Source organism: Stomoxys calcitrans, chromosome 3 (assembly GCF_963082655.1).
Source record: "Stomoxys calcitrans chromosome 3, idStoCalc2.1, whole genome shotgun sequence".
NCBI classification, from domain to species: domain Eukaryota; kingdom Metazoa; phylum Arthropoda; class Insecta; order Diptera; family Muscidae; genus Stomoxys; species Stomoxys calcitrans.
In genome coordinates, this window is record NC_081554.1 from 10,341,508 (window position 1) to 10,357,121 (window position 15,614).

The 15,614-nt window shown below is 38.1% G+C and overlaps 1 long non-coding RNA gene across 2 annotated transcripts in view; it reads left to right on the forward strand.

The window, feature by feature from the left end:
• The first annotated feature begins 378 nt into the window (after positions 1 to 378).
• The window catches only part of LOC106082579 (uncharacterized), a 60,480-nt gene continuing 45,244 nt past the window's right edge, over positions 379 to 15,614 (forward strand). For both annotated transcript variants that reach the window (XR_009397670.1, XR_001220524.2), the window contains exon 1: positions 379 to 516. This is a non-coding gene — a long non-coding RNA (uncharacterized LOC106082579). The remainder of the gene's footprint in view (positions 517 to 15,614) is intronic.

The following is a 15,614-nucleotide window of genomic DNA, read 5'->3' on the forward strand; positions in this document are numbered from 1 at the left end:
TGAAGAAAGCAAAACTAATGCAGAAAAATTCCATCAACATTGAATGTTTATGGGCATTTTCTAGTTGTGTCCTGTCCTTTTGTGTGTGTGTGTGTCTGAAGCTCAAAAACAATGTTGAAGACATTTCAAAATAGCAAACAATCAACCATTTAAGTTGGAAACAGGACAATAGTACTTAGAGGCCAACGAATTCAAAAAAAAAAAAATAATAATGCTACATTACAAGTTGCATTAGAATTCAAGAATTTCTTTGCAACTTTAATGATTCTCGTGTTCAAACATGTTCGAAGGCAACCAATGCTTATTGAGTCATATTTCAAACACTTGATATTCGATTTTGAATTTCAATTCGTTTGCTTAGTCTCGTTGTGTGTTACCTCTGTGATGGGCAATGCTGTTGCTGTTGACGCATCCGGTTGTTGTAGAGGGAAAGTGTGAAGGTGAAAGTAGTGTTGAAATTTAAATAGTGTTGGCAATACTACAGAGGAAGTGATCGGTAACCAGTAAGGGGAAGAGGTGAGTGAGTTTCTTTTAAGGCAGGAAAAAATTTTTTTTTTTGAATTTTCTTAAGCTAAAAAATAAATTAAAATTGATAAACTATATTAAATTATAATTTGTTGTAATAAGATTTAAGCCTATAAGTCTATTTATTGAATCTATGCTAACATTTTAAGGTTAGCACATTGGCAACACATCCGGTTGTGATAGATGCTAAGTTTTGAAGTATAGATAAAAGCAGAGGATAGGCAATTTTTAAATGTGTAGAAAGATTAAATATGAAGCATTTTGACCATTTTTTGTGGAAAAATTCGTCGAAATTATTCTGAAACATTCTAAAATTTTATTTCTGAATAACATTTCGTCATAAAAGATTTTTCTTTATTTAATGATATCGCCCTAACAGAGAACAAACTTCAAAAAAAAAAAAAAAATAAATAAAAAAAATTAAAGGTTTTTTTAAGTAAAAAAACTCTTCAAATTTTATCTAATTTCAATTCTAGAGAAAATTTTTCATCAAAAGTTTAGGAAATTTATATCAAAATAGCATTTGCTTTAAGAATTTTGTAAAAATTAATTTTAATAGGAAATTTTGACAATTTCTCATTTTGTGGAATTTTTTTTCTATGAAGAAATGTTGTCTACATTTCATCTTTAGAAGAAATTTTGTTAAAATTTCATTTTTTTTTGAAAAATTTCGAAATCGCATACTAGGAAATCAGTCAAATGCTATTACAAAGCAAACATATTATTTTTTTTTGTTTTTCTATTGAGAGAAGGGAAACATATCAGATTGCACAAAACATTTTTACTATAGAAAATTTTTGGTTAAGTCCTGTAAAAGATTTATTTTTATAGGAAAGTTTGTCACAGTTTTATTTTTAGGGTTTGGCATCTAGCCGAATCGGTCCCGCTCCGCTGCGCCTTCTTTAACTCTCTAATATCTTTTTAGGGTGGGTTAGGGTGACACATCGCCCTGAATGCGAATATCGAATTCGTGCCATTGTAACCTATTACGCTGAACACTTTTGAATCCTGGCGGGAACATCGGACAAAGCGGTTTTAATCCCCTCTTAATGTTGGCGACATTTGCGAGGTATAATGCTATGTATGGTCATTTAAAAAGTTTTCCCCAAAGAGGTGTCGCACTGCGGGACCCCGTTCGGTCTCGGCTATAAAAAAGGTCCCTTATCATTGAATTTAAACTTGAATCGTAAAGCACTCATTGATGTGTGAGAATTTGCCCCTTCTCGATACCTGGTGGTAATGTTCTTTTTTAGGGTAATGTTTTCATTAGGAGGGGGATAGCACCTCAGATATTTCGACTGAAATATGGTTATCAAATTCTTTATTTATTCCCAACGAAAATGAAGTTCAGTTTCGGGGTGCTTTGGAGCGTATCCCAAAACACTTGGCTCCGAAATTGGATAAAAAAATTCGTTTTCCACTCTCATATACCTTACATTTGATGGTTCAAATAACCCATTTGATGTATGTTTAGGAGGAAAAGCACCACCTAGACTTGAACTCAAATTTTAATGTCATATTGGTAATCTACTCTCTAATACATTTCATTTGAGTCCCATATAGCCATGGTCGGCTAATATGCCCATTTGGGGGTATTTGGGGGTGGGCGACCTCCCATTACTTGGACCCCATATTTGTAATGTACTGCCTAATACTTTTCATTTGAGTCCCATATTGACAAGAACTTCGAATATATCTGCTTTGAGGAGTTTTGTGATTGGAGGTGGGCCCGCCGGGTACTTGGGCCCAAATTTTAATACACTATTCGTTTTCTGGTCTCCAATACCTTTCATTTCATACCCTTATTGTGCCCACCGGACCACTTTCGGATATGGGTATTGTTTTTAGGGTTAGGGGGAGGGTCCGCCTCCACCCGATATCTAACAATTGTATAGCCTATGTTTCCTTCCAGACAAACATACACAATCTATGAAAATTTTAAGAAAATCGGTTCAGCCAAGTTTCATATAGTCATAATGGAACTAATGGCGTTTTTGAGGGGTGGCGTAAACCCCTATACTTCAATCTGATTTTGTATGCCAGAATCGTAATCTACTTCTAAATACCTTTCATTTGAGCCCCATATTGAAATGAACGTCCTGTTTGGGAGTTTTAGGGTTGGGGCGGCCCCATGTCTATTTAGACTCAAATTTTAATACCATATTCGTATTATACTCTCCAATACCTTTCATTTGATACCTATATTGTCCCGATCGGTCCTCTTTTGATTTTGGGTTGTGTTTTTGGGGTAAGGGGGAGGGTCCGTCCCCCTTCCGATACCGAAAAATTATATAGGCTATGATTCCTTCTAGACCAACCTAAACAATATGCGAAAATTTCGAGAAATTCGGTTCTGCCGTTTTTCAGTCTATACGGAACAAACAAACCGAGTCCCATATATCCGTGATTGGTCGGATATATGGGACAAATTGTGTCAAAGATTCAAGATTTACAAAAGTGACTTTGTGTCAAAGTTAATTTCTATAGGTATTTGGTCAAAATTTTAATTCCAAGAAAAGGTTTGGCAAAATGTCACTTTTTATATCTCAAATCATATACAGATAGCACTGGAAGCATTGTGTATGCATTTGGTTGCAGACAAATTTTGCCCATGAACATTGCACTAAGGTACAGAGGCAAACTTCTCACATATCAATGAGTGCAGTCCGATTCAAGTTTAGGCTCAATGGTAAGGTGCCTCCTTTTGATAGCCGAGTCCGAAGTTTTACATGGCATAGTATCTTACAAACGTTGCCAGTATTAGGAGGGGAAGACCACCACTGAAAATTTTTTTCTGATGTTATTGCCATCAGACATGCTAACCTCTGCGCTACGGTGGCCATAAAACATATCTGCCTAATTTCATATGTTCTCAAACTGATCTTGAAAGTTTAAATATTTGTAATAATACATTTTGTTAGTTAAAAATGTATTTTCCTATTATTTTTTATATATGGTGTGGATTTTTTATTTTTCTTCATTTGGTTTCTAATTTAATGGCTGAAGGTGATTTTAATTTATTCGTAATCACCCATTGCCTTTGCAATAGGTTTGTAAGATCTCTTAAATGTTGAAAGTATACTTTTAGGCGCTATTTATAGTCAACATTTCCTGTTCCGTGTTAATTTTCAAAATATAACCACCGAAACTCTTAAACCGGAAATTCTCAAGTGGATTAGTTAGAAGCGGCAGCTTTTGGGCGTTAAACAGAAAAAAATGCATAACTCTTTTAAGACAGGAAGGTAGGATGGTTGGTTGGTTGTTGGTGACGATGCAACGAAAAGAAAACAGCAAGAATGCAATTAGAATGCAATGACATAATGCCTTCAGCTTTCACTTGCTACTTTGGCTCGTACAGATAATTAACTTGTTTTTCTTGGTGTTGTCGCCTTCGTCGTCGTCGTCGTCGCCATTATCGTTGTTGTTGCAGTGAAGGTGGGGAAAGAATGCCAATGCACATAAGCCCATCTACACAAACAAGAGAATGCAAATGGTCACGATTATATGTAGCCTGCTAAAAACAGAACAATAAAAAAAGCAAAAGTGATGGTAAGGGGGTATGTGTTAAGAAAACAATGCTGACACTACGCTGTGCCATATATTTTTTTTTCTTTTGTTTGATTTTTGACAAGCTGCAATATATTCAATTTCCCTCGAAAATTATGAAAAGGTGATTAAGATTATTTCCCCAGTTATGAATTATGAGTGGTTGTTGGATGACTGTGACCGTCGTCGTCGTTCGTTGTGCTGCAATCTGCAATGCAATGTGGTGCAGCATGCGTGTGTCACATGAGCCTGGCTGCCTGCAAGCCAGCCAAGAACTTTGTGAATAAAATAAGTGCTGAAACAAATCAAGCACTTTATGCAAACCTGCCCTGTTATGCCCATCCCACACCAGGCGGCCCTCCTCTCCTTTTGGCATTGTGGCAGTCTTATGCATTGCCATACCACAGCGCTTTAGCTAGGCCAGCGAGTGAGCCAAGAAGCGCATGCAATTGCCATCATTACCATGTTGTTTATTCGTCTGTGGCTCTCATCATCTCTCTAGCCGGTGCAGCTGCAGCAGCAGCAGCATTGGAGCATCAGATGCTCTTATTCTGGGCATGCAGTGTACCCACCACATCCCATACCAAGCGCTGAGAGTGAGTGCAAGGAGTTGGGGGAAGCTATAGGTGGATGCGACGGCCAAATGATGAACACAAAAAAAAAATGGAAATATGGTTATTGTTGTTCGCTGAATTGCAACCACTTTGCCACAATCTTAATAACCATGAAGTACTGTAGCTAATTAGCACAAAAAGTTGGCTAATAAACATGCTCAATGAGCCTTGAAACGTATGCATACTACTCGTATATCTTCCCTCATACATCCGTATAGGCACGGAGAAAAATTTTAAGGGGATTTCCTTCTATGGAAAGAGTGGTGAGATGAAAATATTTTTTTTTTACAATGGCAAGAAGTTTACGGCGATGGAAAATTTGATCAAAATATCATTTCTATTAAATTCTTTTAAAAACTTTGTTTTTAAAGGAAATTTTGGTGATATTTGATTGCAATGGGAAATTTGGCCAAAATTTCGTGTTATAGGAAAATTTTAAGAATTTTCTTTTTTGCACGGCGATCGCCCCACGGTTGATTCCACATGCGACGTGCCTTTCGTTTGGTTTGTGTGTTTGCGCTTTCTTTTTTTGGTCTTAAAATCTTATTGAGATTCCATTGCAGGATATTGTCCGGCTTTGAATAGAAAGCATTAAACAATGGTCTAAAGCCGGACAATATCCTGCAATGGAATCTCAATAAGATTTTAAGACTAGACAAGTTAAAGCGAGCTAAGTTTGGCCGGGCCGAATCTTATATACCCTCCACCATGGATCGCATTTGTTGAGTTCTTTTCTCGGCATCTCTTCTAAGGCAAAAAAAGTATAAAAGAAAAGATTTGCTCTGCTATTAGAGCGATATCAAGATATGGTCTGGTTCGGACCACAATTAAATTATATGTTGGAGACCTGTGTAAAATGTCAGCCAATTCGAATAGGAATTGCACCCTTTGGGGGCTCAAGTAGTAAACTAGAGAGATCGATTTATATGGGAGCTGTATCAGGCTATAGACGGATTCTGACCATAATGAACACGTATTTCAAGCAAATCGGATAATAATTGCGACTTTTAGTGCCTCAATAAGCCAAGATCCCAGATCGGTTTATATGGCAGCTATATCAGGTTAATGACCGATTTGAACCTTATTTGGCACAGTTGTTGAAATTCATAGGAAAACACTTCGTGCAAATTTCCATTCCAATCGGATAGTAATTGCGACCTCTAGAGGCTCAAGAAGTCAAGATCCCAAATCGGTTTATATGGCAGCTATATCAGGTTAATGACCGATTTTAACCTTATTTAGCACAGTTGTTGGAAGTCATAGCAAAATACTTCGTGCAAAATCTCATTCGAATCGGATAAGAATTGCGCCCTCTAGAGGCTCAAGAAGTCAAGACCCAAGATCGGTTTATGTGGCAGCTATATCAGGTTATAGACCAATTTGAACCATACTTGGCACAATTGTTGGATATCATGACAAAAACGTCGTGCAAAATTTCATTCCAATCGGAAAAGAATTGCGCCCTCTAGAGGCTCAAGAAGTCAAGACCCAAGATCGGTTTATGTGGCAGCTATATCAGGTTATGGACCGATTTGAACCTTATTCAGCACAGTTGTTGGAAGTCATAGCGAAACACGTCGTTCAAAATTTTATTCCAATCGGATAAGAATTACACCCTCTAGAGGTTCAAAAAGTCAAGACTCAAGATCGGTTTATATGGTTAAGTTCGAAGATAGGCTATATCGGACTATATCTTGATATAGCCCCCATATAGACCGATCCGCCAATTTAGGGTCTTGGGCCCATAGCGAAACACGTCGTGCAAAATTTAATTCCAATCGGATAAGAATTGCGCCCTTTAGAGGTTAAAAAAGTCAAGACTCAAGATCGGTTTATATGGTTAAGTTCGAAGATAGGCTATATCGGACAATATCTTGATATAGCCCCCATATAGACCGATCCGCCAATTTAAGGTCTTGGGCCCATAACCGTTATTAACCGATTTGCTGAAATTTGGGACAGTGAGTTGTTTTGGGCCCTTATAAATTTTTTTGCATAACGGCTCAGATTGGTCCAGATTTGGATATAGCTGCTATATAGACTGATCTCTCGATTTAGGGCTTTGGGTTCATAAAAGGAGCATTTATTGTCCGATGTCGCCGATCTTTGGGACAGTGAGTAAAATTAAAACCCTTGATATACTTCTGCAATATGGCCCAGATCGATCCAGATTTCAATATACCTGCCATATAGACCGATCTCTCGCTTTAAGGTGTTGAGCCCATAAAAGGCGCATTTATTGTCCGATATCGCCGAACTTTGGAACAGTGTGTTTAGCTAAGCCCCTCGACATATTTTTGTAATTTGGCCTAAATCGATCAAGATTTGCATATAGCTGCCATATAGAACGATCTCTCGATTTAAGGTTCTGGGCCTATAAAAGGCGCATTTATTGTCTGATTTCGCCGAAATTTAACACGGTGACTTATGAAAGGGTTTTCAACATCCGTGCCGTATATGGTTCGGTTTAGTTTTAGATATAGCTATAGTACTTATCAATATTTTGTTATACACAATTGAATAATGACTAGTACTTATTAGCATTTGGTACAAATCGGAACATATTACGATATAGCTGCTATGGGGCATAAGGTATGCATTTTTCACCGGATTTTGACGAAAGGTGGTTTACATATATACCCGAGTTGATGGTTATTCAAAGTTCGGCCCGGCCGAACTTAACGCCTGTTTACTTGTTTTGACCAATCTTGCCAAAAATTTGCACAACGCTTTCCTCGATGACTGCCACATTATCTGAGAAGTTTGCTCGAAATCGGTTCAGAATTAGATATAGCTGCCATACATAAATGTTCGAGAGATTTTGGGTAATTTGCAACAATGTTGTCATTTTTCAACCATATTCCTTACCGTTTGAACATAGTTGTTCGAAATTTGATGCGGATTGTTTAATAACTCATCTGAAAACATCCGCCGAGGACCATAAAAATTGGTTCATAATTGGTTATAGCTCCCACATTGTACTTATAGGGTAGGTGTAGGGTATTATACAGTCGGCCCCGACTTTTGCCCTTCCTTAACGTTACGTTATCTTGCTATGAAAAATTTTGCTTAAATTTCTTTTCTATGGGAAATTTTGTCATAATTTTTTAGAAATTTAATTTCTATAGGAAAGTTTTGTAAAATTTTTTTCTCTTTATGAGATTTTGCCAAATTTTCAGTTTCCAGCTGCTAAACGTATGCGAAATTATCTTTCGGTGTATATTCAAGTTTGCTTCTCATACCTAACCAAGATGAGGTAATTTCATGTGTGCGCGTAAAGGGCCAAACTGAAGGAGATGGTTTGACTATCAGGCTGCTCTGTTCTACAAGGATTCCAATGCTGCAATATGAAAAAAAAAAACAACACACACAACACTCGTTATGCGATGGGGGTGGTGTAAGGAGGTAAGCACAAACAAACATAGCACCATATCCTCTACCACCACACACACACACGTATACACCGTGCATAGTATGAAGTGTGGTTGATGTACTTTAAGGTCGTCAGTTTGCCATGCAAGTTTTGGGGTTAAAAACTTACAAAAATTGCATCTCTTTGTCAGCTACGCATCTATGGTGCTGAACAATAAAATTTTGAAGAAACAAAAAAGAAATTTTTGTTTGGGCCTCGTGTTGTGTTGTAAACAATTTGATGGAATTTTACAAAACGAATTTCATTGTAATGAAATGACCTGAATGACCAGAACGGGGGGTTGTACTTGTTCGTTTGTTTGTTTGTAAAGTGGCTGAAAAATAAAAGCCTGAAGGATTCCCTTTTGTAAGGAGTTTGTAAATGAAAATAGACTTTTATTGGGATAAGTAAACAATTGAAAGTTAACATAAAACTTCTTGGCCATCAAAGGAGGTCGTTGGGGAAGTATGATGATAAAAGAGCAACGTTTTGATAATGCATATATAGGAATAAGTTCAACCGGATGGAATTTTCATATTCTACAACACAAAAAACAAGTAAAAAGGCCTTAAGTTCGGCCGGGTCGAGCTTTCGATACACACCACCTGGGGAATATATGTAAACCACCTTTCGTCAAAATGTGGTGAAAATGCATACCTTATGCCCCATAGCAGCTATGTCGAAATATATTCCGATTTGGACCAAATACTAATAAGTACAAGTCATTGTTCAATTGTGTATAACAAAATATTGGTCTTTTTAGTAGCTATATCTAAAAATAAACCAATCTAAATCATATACTACACGAATGTCGAGAAGCCTAACGCAACTCACTGTGAAATTTTCAAATTTCAGTGAAATCGGATTATAAATGCGCCTTTTATGGGATCAAAACTTTAAATCGAGATTTCGGTCTATATGGCAGCTATATGTAAATCTGGATCGATCTAGGCCAAATTTCAGAAAAATGTCGGAGAGCTTAACTTAACTCACTGTCTCAAACTGCGGCGACATAGTACAATTAATGCGTCTTTTATAAGCCCAAAACCTTAAACCGAGAGATTAGTCTATATGACAGGTATATCCAAATCTGAACCGATCTGGGCCAAATTGAAGAACGATGTCGGGTGGCCAAAAAATTCACCCGACATCCTTCTTCAAATTTCAGCAAAATCGGATAATAAATGTGACTTTTATGAGCTTAAGACCCTAAATCAGCGGATCGGTCCATATGGGGGCTATATCAAGATAAAGTCCGATATAGACCATCTTCGAACTTAGCCTGCTTATGGAAAACAAGTAAAAAGGCGTTAAGTTCGGCCGGGCCGAACTTTGGATACCCACCACCTCGGGAATATATGTAAACCATCTTTCATCAAAATCCGGTGAAAATTGCATACCTTATGTCTTATGATTATAAATGCCCCTTTATTGGGGCCAAGACTTTAAATCGAGATATCGGTCTATATGGCAGCTATTTGCAAATCTTGAACGATCAAGACCAAATTGCAGGCTTTATTTAACTCTCTGTCCCAAATTTCGGCAACATCAGACAATAAATGCGCCTTTTATGGCCCCAAAACCTAAAACCGAGAGATCGGTGTATATGGCAGCTGCATCCAAATCTGGATCGATCTGTGTCATATTGCAGAAGTATATCAAGAGGCTTAACTTAACGTACTGTCCCAAATGGCGGCGACATCGGACAATAAATGCGCTTTTTATGGCCCCAAAACCGAGAGACCGGTCTATATGGCAGCTATATCAAAATCTGGACCGATCTGTGCCATATTGCAGAAGTATGTCAAGGGGCTTAAACTAACTCACTGTCCCAAATTTGGGCGACATCGAACAATAAATGTGGCTTTTATGGGCCTAAGACCCTAAATCGGAGGATCGGTCTATATGCCAGCTATATCCAAATTTGGACTGATCTGGGCCAAACTGACGAAGAATGTCTAAGGGTCTTAGACCACTCACTGTCCCAAATTTCAGCAAAATCGGATAATAAATGTGGCTTTTATGGGCCTAAGACCCTAAATCGGAGGATCGGTCTATATGGCAGCTATATCCAAATCTGGACCGATCTGTGCCAAATTGTTGAAGAATGTCAAAGGGTCTAAGACCACTCACTGTCCCAAATTTCAGCCAAATTGGATAATAAATGTGGATTTTATGGGCCTAAGACCGTAAATCTGCTGATCGGTCTATATGGCAGCTATATCCAAATCTGAACTGATCCAGTCCAAATTGACGAAGTATGTTGGAAAGCCTAACACAACTCACTGTCGCAAATTTCAGCGACATCGGGTAATAAATGTGGCTTTTATGGGCCTAAGACCCTAAATGGGAGGATCGGTCTATATGGCAGCTACATCCAAATTTGGACTGATCTGAGCCAAATTGGTGAATAATGTCCAAGGGCCTAAGAAAACTCACTGTCCCAAATTTCAGCAAATTCGGATAATAAATGTGGCTTTTATAGGCCTAAGACCCTAAATCGGCGGATCGGTCTTTATGGGAGCTATATCAAGGTATAGTCCGATATAGCCCATATTCGAACTTAACGTGCTTATGGACAAAAAAGGGTCTATGCAAAGTTTCAGCTCAATATCTCTATTTTTAAAGACTGTAGCGTGATTTCAACAGACAGACGGACGGACATGTCTAGATCGTCTTAGATTTTTACGCTGATCAAGAATATATATACATTATAGGGTCGAAAATTGATATTTCGATGTGTTGCAAACGAGCCTCCCGACATCTGACCTAAGTATGGTTCAGATCGGACTATATTGAGATATTGCTGCCATATAGACCGATCTGCAATCAAAGGGTCTGAAGCACATAAAAGCCCTACTTATTATCCGATTTCGCTGAAATTTGAAACAGTAGGTAGTTTTAAGTCTCCCGACATCTGCCCCAAATATGGTTCAGATCGGACATTATTTAGATAAAGCTGCCGATCTGCCGATAAAGGGTCTGAAGCCCCTAAAAACTTTATTTATTGCCCAAATTCGCTGAAATTTTAATCAGTGGGTTATTTTAAGCCTCCTGATATCTGACCTAAGTATGGTTCAGATCGGACTATATTGAGATATAGCTGCCATATAGACCGATCTGCAATCAAAGGGTCTGAAGCACATAAAAGCTTTATTTTTTAACCGATTTCCCTGAAATTGGAAACAGTGAGTAGTTTCAGGCTTCTTAACTTCGAATTTAAATATGGTTCAGATCGGACAATATTTAGATATAGCTGCCATATAGACCGATCTCCCGATAAAGGGTCTGAAGCTCATAAAAGCCCTACTTATTATCCGATTTCGCTGAAATTTGAAACAGTAGGTAGTTTTAAGTCTCCCGACATCTGCCCCAAATATGGTTCAGATCGGACATTATTTAGATAAAGCTGCCGATCTGCCGATAAAGGGTCTGAAGCCCCTAAAAACTTTATTTATTGCCCAAAATCGCTGAAATTTTAATCAGTGGGTTATTTTAAGCCTCCTGATATCTGACCTAAGTATGGTTCAGATCGGACTACATTTAGATATAGTTGCCATATATACCGATCTCCCGATAAAGGGTCTGAAGCCCATAAAATCATTATTTTGTATCCACTTACTCTGAAATTTGAAACAGTGAGTAGTTTGAGGTCACCCGCCATCCGACCCAAATATGGTAAAAATAGGATTGTATTTAGATATGGGTGTCATATAGAACGATATGCCGCTTAAGGGTCTGAAGCTCATAAAAGCTTTATTTATTACCCGATTTTATTGAAATTTTAAATACAAAATTCAACTATGACTTATACTTATAAGACCACTCAATGTCCATGCCGAATTTGGGTGTATAAGTTATCCAATTTTCATCGGATTGTGACGAAAGGGAGTTTACATATATAACCAAAGTGGTGGGTATGCCAAGTTCGGCCCGGCCGAACCTAATTCCTTTTTACTTGTTAAACTGGGAATTTTAAGATTGGAACCCTGAACACCCTGAAACATTTCAATTAAATCCCGATTATGTCCGTTAGATTGGTTTGGATTATATGGTCACCCTAAAAACTAACCTTAAATTTGAATGTCAGATAAGTACTCCACTCCCAAGTTTCTTTGAATACCTTGTTATTACAAAGGGCCCATAAAAATGGTCTAGAACCAAACTGCGCACGGTAAAGCCTTACTTTTAAATATATATGGATTTATTTACAAAATCAGCAAAGTAAGTATTCTTGGGGGTTATTACATTTTTTTCCTATACTTCCCTATTTAACTTCGCACTACTGCATTTCCTACTCGAACTATGACAAAAGTGAATTGCTGTGGCAAATAAATGCCAAAAGTTGTTGCAGTTATGAGAAGAGTTTCCAGAAAGTAATGGCAAAGAACAATAATAGCTGCCATAGAACGCTTCAATAGCTTTCAATTGCATACTGTAACATTCATATATACACCACGATCCATTCCCAACTCCCACTCCCAAATAAACTGGGCTATTATACGCTTGACAAATAGTGGCCAGAACCACCCTGCTGCCCATTGTCATTGTTCCAACAGGACCCTCAAGTAAGTACACGCACTGCACACTTTGTGCTGCAACCAAGCAAAAACAACAACATCAACAACAGCAGTCCAAAGGACCCAGGTGAAAGGCAAAACAAAACATATGAGCCGGCTCTCATAATGCTCCAAGTTGTATGCTGCTGCACACCATTGTTGGCTGCAGCATTGTTGGTAAGCATGTGGAAGCATGTTTGCATTGGACTACATGGCGTTCCAGAAATGGTGAAATGCACTTTCCCCATGCACCCTTTTGTGTGTGTGTGTGTGTGTGCGCGCGCGATGGGGAGGGGGCTACAATGAAGCGTAAACAATGCGCTGGTAAATGAGCCGTAGGCCAATTCATTGCATTCACCAAGCAAAGCGAGTAACGAAACCAACTTCAGGGAGCGAGCGCTTATTCTAGTCCTTCGTCAATGTGATGTTTGCATCATTCTTGGCATAAACATCACATCGCCAACAACGTTAAACTCATCCTAGGAAAAGACGTTTGGAACAGTGTAAAGAAATAAACTTCAATAACATAAAAAAATAATAAAAACAATGAAACAAAAAAAATTAAATCAAGTAAAAAGGCATTAAGTTCGGTCGGGCCGAACTTTGGATACCCACCACCTCGGGTATATATGTAAACCGCCTTTCATCACAATCCGGTGAATATTGGATAACTTATGCACCGAAATCCGGCACAGACATTGAGTGGTCTACCAAATATAAGTCACTTTTCAATTTTGTAGAACAAAATATTGGTCTTTTTGGCAGCTATATCCAAATATAAACCGATCAAAACCATAAAGGACACGGATGTCGACTAGCCTAACATAAGTCACTGAGTCAAATTTCAACGAAATCGGGTAATAAATGTGCTTTTTATAGGGCCAGGACATTAAATCGAAACTTTTTCCTAAATGTGATACCCTTAAAGGCTTAAAAAAATCACTGTTTGTGAAATTTCAGCGAAATCGGGTAGTAAATAAAGCTTTTATTGGCTTCAAACCCATTATCGGCAGATCGGTCTATATGACAGCTATATTTAAATATTGTCCGATCTAAGCCATATTTGGGTCGGATGTTGGATGGGCCATAACTACTCTTTGTTTCAAATTTCAGCGAAATCGGTTAAAACATAAAGCTTTTATGGCCTTCAGACCCTTTATCGGGAGATCGGTCTATATGGCAGATATATCTAAATATAGTCAGATCTGAACCATATTTGGGTCGAATGTTGGGAGGCCTAAAACTACTCACTGTTTAAAATTTCAGCGAAATTGGATGAAACATATAGCTTTAATGGGCTTCAGACCCTATATCGGGAGATCGGTCTATAGGGCAGCTATATCCAAATAACGTCTGGTCCAAACCATATTAAGGTCAGGTGTCAGGAGGCTTAAAATAACCCACTGCTTCAAATTTCACCGAAATCGGATTATAAATAAAGCTTTTATGGGCTTCCAACCCTTTATCGGCAGATCGGTCTATATGGCAGCTATATCTAAAAGTCCGATCTGAACCATATTTGGGTCAGATGTCAGGAGTCCTAAAACTAATTACCGTTATAAATTTCAGCGAAATCGGATAACAAATAAAGCAATTATGGGCATTAGACCCTTTATCGGGAGATCGGTCTATATGGCAGCTATATCTAAATATAGTCCGATCCGAACCGAATTTATGTCAGATGTCAGGAAGTTCAAAATAACTCACTGTTTCAAATTTCAGCGAAATCGAATAAAAAATAAAGCATTAATGGGCAATAGACCCTTTATCGGAAAATCGGTCTATATAGCAGCTATATCCAAATATAGTCCGATTTGCCCCGTTCAAAAACTTAACCAGCGTGCATCAAAAAGACGTATCTGTGCCTAATTTCAGCTCAATATCTCAACTTTTTAAGGCTGTAGAGTGATTACAACAGACGGACGGACAGCCGGACAGACACATCGACATCGTTAAATCGTCTTAGAATTTTACGACGATCCGAAATATATATACTTTGTAGGCTCGGAAATTGATATTTCGATGTGTTACAAACGGAATGACTAAATGAATATACCCCCTATCCTACAGTGGTAGGAACAACGAGTAAGAGAGTGCTAAGTTCGGCCGGGCCGAATCTTATATACCCTCCACCATTGATCGCATTTGTCGAGTTCTTTGCGCGGTGTCTCTTTTTAGGCAAACAAAGAGTATTGAATAAAATCTGTTATGCTAATGGAGCTATATCCAGTTAAAGTCCGATTCGGATCATAAATGAATGCTGAACATTGTTGAAGTCATTGTGCAATATTTCAGTTCATTCGAATAAGAATTGCGCCTTATAGGGGCTCAAGAAGCAAAATCGGGAGATAGGTTTATATGGGAGCTGCATTAAGCTATTGATCGATTCAAACCCTATTAGACACGTATGTTGAAGGTCGCGAAAAAAACCGTTGTACAAAATTTCAGCAAAATCTGATAAGAATTGCGCCCTCTAGAGGCCCAAGAAGTCAAGATCCCAGATCGGTTTATATGGCAGCTATATCAGGTTCTATACCGATTTACGTCATACTTAGCACATTTATTTAAAGTCATAACAAAACACTTCATGCAAAATTTCAGCCAAATCGAATGAGAATTCCGTGCTCTATTGGCTCAAGAAGTCAAGATCCAAGATCTGTTTATATGGCAGCTATACCAGATAATGAAACGATTTGAATCGTACTTAGCACAGTTGTTGGAAGTGACACCAAACATTACATGCAATATTTCAGTCAAATCGGACGAGAATTGCGCCCTCTATAGGCTCAAGAAGTCAAGACCCAAGATCGGTTTATATGGCAGCTATATCGAAACATGAACCGATTTGAACTATACTTAGCGTAGTTGTTGGAAATAATACCAAAACACTTCATCCAAAATTACAGCCAAATCGGATAAGAATTGCGCCCTCTAAAAGCTGAAGAAGTCAAGATCCCA